Raw genomic sequence first — 7,658 nt, 5'->3', positions numbered from 1 at the left:
TTTGACGTCATACTAGGGATGGATTGGTTATTCTCGAGTTATGTGGTGATTGATTATTGCAGGAAGGTAGCAGTGTTCAGACCTCCTGGGGAGTAGGAGTATGAGTTTGTGGGATTGTGCGTGCGTTCGATGCCACGGATCCTGTCGGCTATGCAAGTGAGGAGGTTACTCTTGGACGGATGTCAAGGATACCTAGCTTGTGTGAAGGAACCACCTCGGGAAGATCCAAAACTGGAAGATATCCGAGTGGTTAATGAATTTTTGGATGTATTCCCAGAAGACTTACTCGGTCTACCTCCTGATCGATAGGTGGAGTTCGCTATCGAGTTGCTACCAGGTAAGGCACCAATTTCTAAAGCTCCATAACGGATCTTTCCAGCTGAACTTAGAGAGTTGAAGGAGTAGTTGCAGGAACTACTGGACAAAGGCTTTATCAGACCTAGTGTTTCGCCTTGGGGAGCTCCAGCATTGTTCGTGAGAAAAAAGGACAGGTTAATGTGAATGTGCATTGATTACCATGAGATCAACAAGGTGACAGTGAAGAATCGATACCCGTTGCCTCATATAGATGATCTATTTAACCAGCTGCAGGGAATGTAGGTCTTTTTGAAGATTGATCTACGGTCAGGGTATCATTAGGTGAAAGTTAGGACTGAGGATGTTGCGAAGACTGCTTTCCGAACCAGATGTGGTCACTAGGAGTTTTTGGTCATGCCTTTTGGGTTGATTAACGCCTTAGAAGTATTTATGGACCTAATGAATAGGGTTTTCCATGAATACATGGATCAATTTGTAGTGGTATTCATTGACGACATTCTGGTATACTCTAGGAGTTCAGAAGAGCATGAAAACCATCTTAGGTTGGTCTTCAGGTACTGCGAGAGAAGAAGTTGTATGCTAAGCTAAAGAAGTGGGAGTTTTGGCTGAATCAGATCATGTTTCTAGGCTATGTTGTGTCGAAAGGTGGTATCTTAGTTGATCCTGGAAAAATAAAAGTAGTGGTTGACTGGGTGAAACCGAAGAGTGTACAGGATGTTCAGAGTTTCCTAGGACTGGCTAGGTATTATCGGCGGTTCGTGGAGGGATTCTCTAAGTTATCTAGCCCTTTGATATGGTTGATGAGGAAGGGTGTGATATTTGATTGGACTGACGAGTGTGAGCAAAGTTTATAGGAGTTGAAACACCAACTGGTCACACCTCCGGTTTTAACCATCCCATCTGGGGACGGCGGTTTTGTGGTTTATAGCGACGCATCGCTGAAGGGGTTGGGATGTGTGCTGATGCAACAGGGTAAGGTAAGTGCTTATGCTTCTCGACAACTCAAGGAGTATGAGAATAATTACCCCATGCACGATCTAGAGTTGGCGGCAATAGTATATGCGTTGAAGACCTGAAGACACTACTTGTACGGTGTATAGTGTGAAATCTTCACGGACCACAAAAGCCTCAAATACTTTTTCACACAGAAGGAGTTGAACATGAGGCAGAGAGGTGGCTGGAACTAATCAAGGACTACGATTGCACGATTAGTTATCACCCGGGAAAAGCTAGCGTGGTAGCTGATGCCTTAAGTCGGAAGTCAGAGCATGCGTCAATATCAGTAGTAGTGGGTCAGCATCATGTTAGAAGGGATCTCGAAAGTGTTGGCATGGAGTTGATGGATGGTAATCATCAGGCTTTCATTGCTAGCTGGGTGATCCAACTGACATTATTTAAGAGCATTAAAACCGCGTAGGCTAATGATGTAGAGTTAGCCAATGTTGTAGAGAAAGTGCGCCAAGGGTTAGCTGCAGATTTTAACATCTTTGAGGGAGGTGTGCTGAGGTTTGGGACTAGGCTGTGTGTTCCAAACGATGAGGGGAAAGAGGATGATCCTAGAGGAGGCGAATCATTCTTTGTATACTATACATCCGGGTAGTACGAAGATGTATTGAGATTTGCGCGAGTCTTTCTGGTGGAGTAGCATGGAAAGGGAGATTGCTCAGTTTGTGGAGCAATGTTTGACATGTCAACAGGTAAAGACTGAACATCAGGGGCCAGCAGGACCATTGCAGCCATTAAGTATTCCAGAGTGGGAATGAGAGCATGTCTCCATGGACTTTGTGACCGGATTACCACCAGCACTACACGGGCAGAATGCCGTCTGGGTAATCATGGACAAGTTGACTAAATCTGCTCACTTTGTACTGATGAAGGTTAGCTACTCTTTGAGTAAGCTAGCATATTTGTATGTGCAGGAGATAGTTAGAATGCATAGGATACCGGTGTCCATTGTTTTAGATCGAGACCCGAAGTTTACTTTTCAATCTGAAAGACTTTATAGGAAGCACTAGGGACGAAGCTTACTTTTAGTACAGTGTTCCACCCCTAGACTGATGGATAGTCAGAGAGGACGATACAGATCTTGGAGGATATGTTACGGGCTTACGTGTTATATTTTGGCAGTAGTTGGATTCAGTTTCTACCGTTAGTGGAATTTGCCTATAACAATAGCTTCCAGGCTAGTATCGAGATGACACCGTTTAAGGCATTGTTTGGTAGGAGGTGTCGGTCTCCTTTGTATTAGGATGAGGTCGATGAACGGCGGGTATTGGATCCCAAACTCATATACCAGGCTTCTAAGAAGGTCAGATTGATTAGGGATAGGATTAAATCAGCACAAAGTCGGCAGAAGAGTTACGCTGATGTTCGCCGTTGTGAGTTGAAATTTGAGGTTGGGGGTAAGATATTTATGAGAATCGCTTCGATGAAAGGAGTGATGATATTCGGGAAGAATGTTAAGTTGAGCCTGAGGTATATCAGACCATTCGAGGTACTGAAATGAGTGGGTCCGATGGCCTACATGATTGCACTACCCCCAGCGCTCTCGAGGATCCATGATATATGTCGTGATGTTCCGGAAGCGCATGTATCCTAGGGTTGGCGAAATAAAAATATGGTTTAAGATTTTCAGAAAAAAAAAGAAAAAGAAAAAAAGAATGGAGTCGCCACTAACCTTTTAGTGTGATTAGAACACTTGATTACTACCCAATTAAGGATAGAATCGGTCTGCGTTACCAAAACTGGGATCGAGAGTTCGGTTACGCGAGGGGAAGGTACGAGCACCCTCTATGCGTTCATTCTTACGAATGATATCTAATTAATTATGAAATTATCCCTAAGTAAATTTAAAAAGTCTTTAAAGTTACTCCCTTTTACTAAATTTTTGAAATACACACAAAAATATATAATATATAATATATATATATATATATATATATATATATTCCCTCAGAACTGGGGTACGTGAAGCCCAAAAGCTCATACCCTCTCGTTAAAATCATAGGGATAAAATTAATAAACCAAATAATAAAAATAACAATAATAATAAAATAATAATTAAGTTAATACAAATATATAATACTAAAAATAACACAATATATGATATAAACCAAAATAATAATAATGATAATAATAATGATAAATATTAATACCCTAATAAGTAATGCTAATATACTAAAGATACCATAATAAGTAGTACCCTATATATTAAAATACGAAAAATATCCTAATGAGTAATACTAATATACTAAAGATAGCATGATAAGTAGTATCCTATGTATTAAAATACTAAAAAATACCCTAATGAGTAATACTAATATACTAAAGATACCATAATAAGAACACCATAATGTACCAAAATACTAAAAACAATATAATATGTAATATTAAATATAAACATAATAACAATACTGAAATGCCATAATATCATATATACTGCTATAATAATAATCTACCACAATACTTAATAAAATACTAAAATAGTAAGCTACCTTTCTACACAATAATGATACCCTAATAATAAACTACTATAAATAATAATAATACATTAATAATAACCAACCATATTAAGAATGAGAAACCTACGTAATGATAAGTTAAAACCTTGAATATTACACATAGAACTTGAATATTGTGCACTAAAAAAAAATACGACAACAAAAATTATGACAATTAAATATTAAACAATAGAAATCTTACCTCCGCCATAAAAAGAAAAATCCTACAATAATGAGAGCAAATAAATTAATATTTATAAATATAGACATTAATTGTTAAAAATCCCAAAACAATAAATATAAATCAATGTTAATACCAAACAAAATTTAAATTTCAAAACAAAAATGTGTGTGTATGTGTATACCTGCTGTGTGTTTTAGTGTGTGTAAGCTCGTGTGTTAAAAGTGTGTGTAAAGGTGTGTGTTTTAAGTGTGTTACTGTATGTATTCAGTGTGTATACATGTGTTTAATCTGTGTGTGCAGCACGTGTTTATAGTGTGTGCAATGTGTGTTTTGGCGTGTGTTTTGCTGTGTGAAAACTTTGTGTTTTGATGTGTGTAAAGTGTGTTTTTCTATGTGTGTAGCAATGTGTGTAGCGTGTGTGTGCATGTGGCTTGCATGCAGGGGACTTACCAGGGTACTCACGACAGGGTGGGTGTTGGAAAACGGGGCTGGAAAAGGTTGTCATAATGGTGATGTCGTGGGAGGCTACCGGAGTTGATTGGGGGGGGGGGGGTGCGGTTGTGTGGTGATGCTCTAAGCATAGACTCTCGCTGATGCAATGTTCCTCTGCTGGCCACCACGGGGCACCTGATAACCACCTTGGTATAGTCTAGGTGCTTGTGCCTAAGCTAGCAATCCCTAACACGACCAAGATCTGTGCTCAGGTCTCCCACAATGGTAGCAGACGTCCTCACCCATTCTACATTCACCTGGATGTCTACGGCCACATCTACAACAAGTAGGAACTACCCATCCACCGTGAGAACCACCACGACCCATCATCCGTCCCTGACCACCTCCATAACGATCTCCTCTCCATGGCCCTTGGCTAGAGCTCTCTTGAAAATCCTGAGGTGCGGACCACTTCCTCTAACTTTGAGCTGCAGCACTCCTTTGTATACCACTCTCAATAATAGCAGCTCTATCCACCACCTTTGTAAACGTCTAAGCCTGAAAGCCGATTACTTGCTCGAATAAACTCTACTTTATACCTTCTTCAAAATTCCTTGCTTTTTTTTCTTTGTCCGATGCCAAATGTGGGGTGAAACGGTACAACTCAATAAATCGTGCAGCATACTGTGTCATTGTCATCAATCCTCGAGTCAAATGCAAGAATATTGCTGCCTTCATGCTCCAAACGATAGCAGGGAAATATTTCCCAAAGAATAATTCCTTAAACTGACTCCACAATACTAGCACTAGATCTGGCCTCTGCTTCTCAATCATCCGCGCTGATCTCCACCAGCGCTTTGCTTCTCTTGTCAGTTTAAATGTCGCAAATTCCATTTTCTACTCGTCTGTACATGCTAGTACTGCTCAAATTTCCTCAACATCCTGAACCCAATTCTCAGCTACGATCGGGTCAGGTCCTCTAGTAAAAGAAGGAGGCTTCATCCGCATAAACTACTCGATCGTGCAGCCACGCTCTCCTCTGCTCCTAGCCATTTCAGCCATCACCTACTAAGTGACGCTTCATAATACGACATCTGTATCTCCACCACCCATACTGGAGGGTCCTGGTCTATCACCTCCAACATTCGTACCACTGCTTCCTGGATCCATCCTGAAAATATAAAGAACACTATTTCAGGATCCTATCTCCTGCACAAATCTAATCTATTCATTTAACTAAAACTTCAAATTCTCTATTAACGACTCCCCTGTTCCTAACCGAAAATCCAATCCTGCAACCTAAACACGTGACTCATCGATACTTTACTATGGTTTTTCTAAAATCGTCACCCCAGGAAAAACACAGAAACCACCATGAAAATCTTGTATTCAGACCACAGAACAAAACCTCAAATCCTTTTTCCTATTTTCTGGTATTGTTCCCGCTGCATTTTAAAGTCTATAGAACCTAACAACTTAGGCTTTGATACCAAAATATAGCAACCTGCTACTTTCATTTTTTTTTTTTTTTTTTTTCTGTATATCATATAACACAAATAACTTCTATCTGAAATACTACTAAACATATCTCAAGCTCAAATAAGCACTGAGGAAACTCTGTATGTCAAACATACTTAAGCAGCAGTACACAAGAAACTGTAGGCTGTCATATACACAATACCAGAAAACTATAATATTCTGAAGTATATTTACAATACAAAATACCCCGTGACAACATCAATAACCTAAAATCTACTCCAAATCACCAGTACTAAAAATACACCTACCTTTCCAATAAGGGCAGCACAAGACAACCTCTACTCGCGAGCCTGATCTGCTCGCCTAACTAGATCTCCTGAAAAACAATAAGTCACTAAGATGAGACGACGCTCAGTGAGAGGAAATATGCTATCACTAGTGTGTGGCGGCTGAGTTGTACATTTCATAAACTAATATAACACTGATACTGTAAAATGAATAAGTTGGTATACTGTACAAAACACATGTAATGTAGTTTAAAACATAACTGTGCATTTGAGCTTACTATCTGTACATACTACTAATATAACAATGTAACTGCTATTGTGTGATATATCTGTACATAGGAACTTCTGTTATACCCTGGGATCTATATGTCATGATATATCCCCTTATGACAGGGTTGTACGGCTCGTAGACTGGACTTACTCTGGTTGGCCTATCAGGCAAGTCAATTTGTATCTCTGTCATCTACCAATCTATATCTATCTGGCCTACTACAATCACTCCGAACCAATCATACCTCTATCTCGTTTAACCGGCTACCTCAATGCAGCATGTTGGGGAGACTGCAATCTCTCCTCGCACGGTTAGACGGAATCCACATAGTATCTAAGTTATGTGGTTACACGTGTCTAAAATAGCAACGGTACCGTGCTCTATTATATATCTTTGTCTGTAATATCCACAGGGATCTAATACTGTGTAATACTATATATATAAATATACTCATCTTACTATTTTAACATGATTTCAAAGCAATCATAACACTAAAAAACTGAACTGTAATATATCTGTCTGAGTGTTATGATTTAGAAATCATGTTATTCTAAAAAAAATACTATAAATCAAACTTGCTGCTAACAATTTGTATAACTTAATATCTGTAAAATTATATAGAGAAATCATACTAAAATATAAAAAACTCAGGCCACACAACTGCATACTTAAAATCCCATGCTTCATATATGTAATTTCACGGAAATAATAATACTTATAATATTCTAGAAAAAAAAAAAATTGATCCTCATGCTTGTAAATATAAATACATAATCTATTGTTAAACATTCTAAAAATGCCTTAGCATAGCATATTTCCCATACCGAGTTTCTGAAAAGCCCCTACTGTACTCTGGCCCTACATCCGCAAGGTTCCCCACTTAACACCCTGAAAACAACATCCCCCAGAACAAAACATTAATATTTCTTCATATACTACATTTCTTATAACTATGGGAAAGGAAAATACTAAGTAAAATGCCTTACCCTGAGATTGGGATGAAATCCAAACTAGCTCCACCAACGATCTACTCTAGCAGACTTGTAGAGAACTTTTTTAGGTGCGTCGTGGTGGCCTTAGATCGTCAATCCGGTGAGAAATGGAGTCGAGATCGAAGAGAGAAGGGGTGAGGGGCGTTTAGAGAGAGAAAGAGGCGTTTCTTGTGCCAAAATTTGGTCAAAAATCTA

This window comes from Malania oleifera, chromosome 9 (assembly GCF_029873635.1).
Source record: "Malania oleifera isolate guangnan ecotype guangnan chromosome 9, ASM2987363v1, whole genome shotgun sequence".
In the NCBI taxonomy this organism is placed as follows: Eukaryota; Viridiplantae; Streptophyta; class Magnoliopsida; order Santalales; family Ximeniaceae; genus Malania; species Malania oleifera.
The sequence above is the reverse complement of the archived record's forward strand: the minus strand, read 5'-3'. Positions refer to the sequence as shown.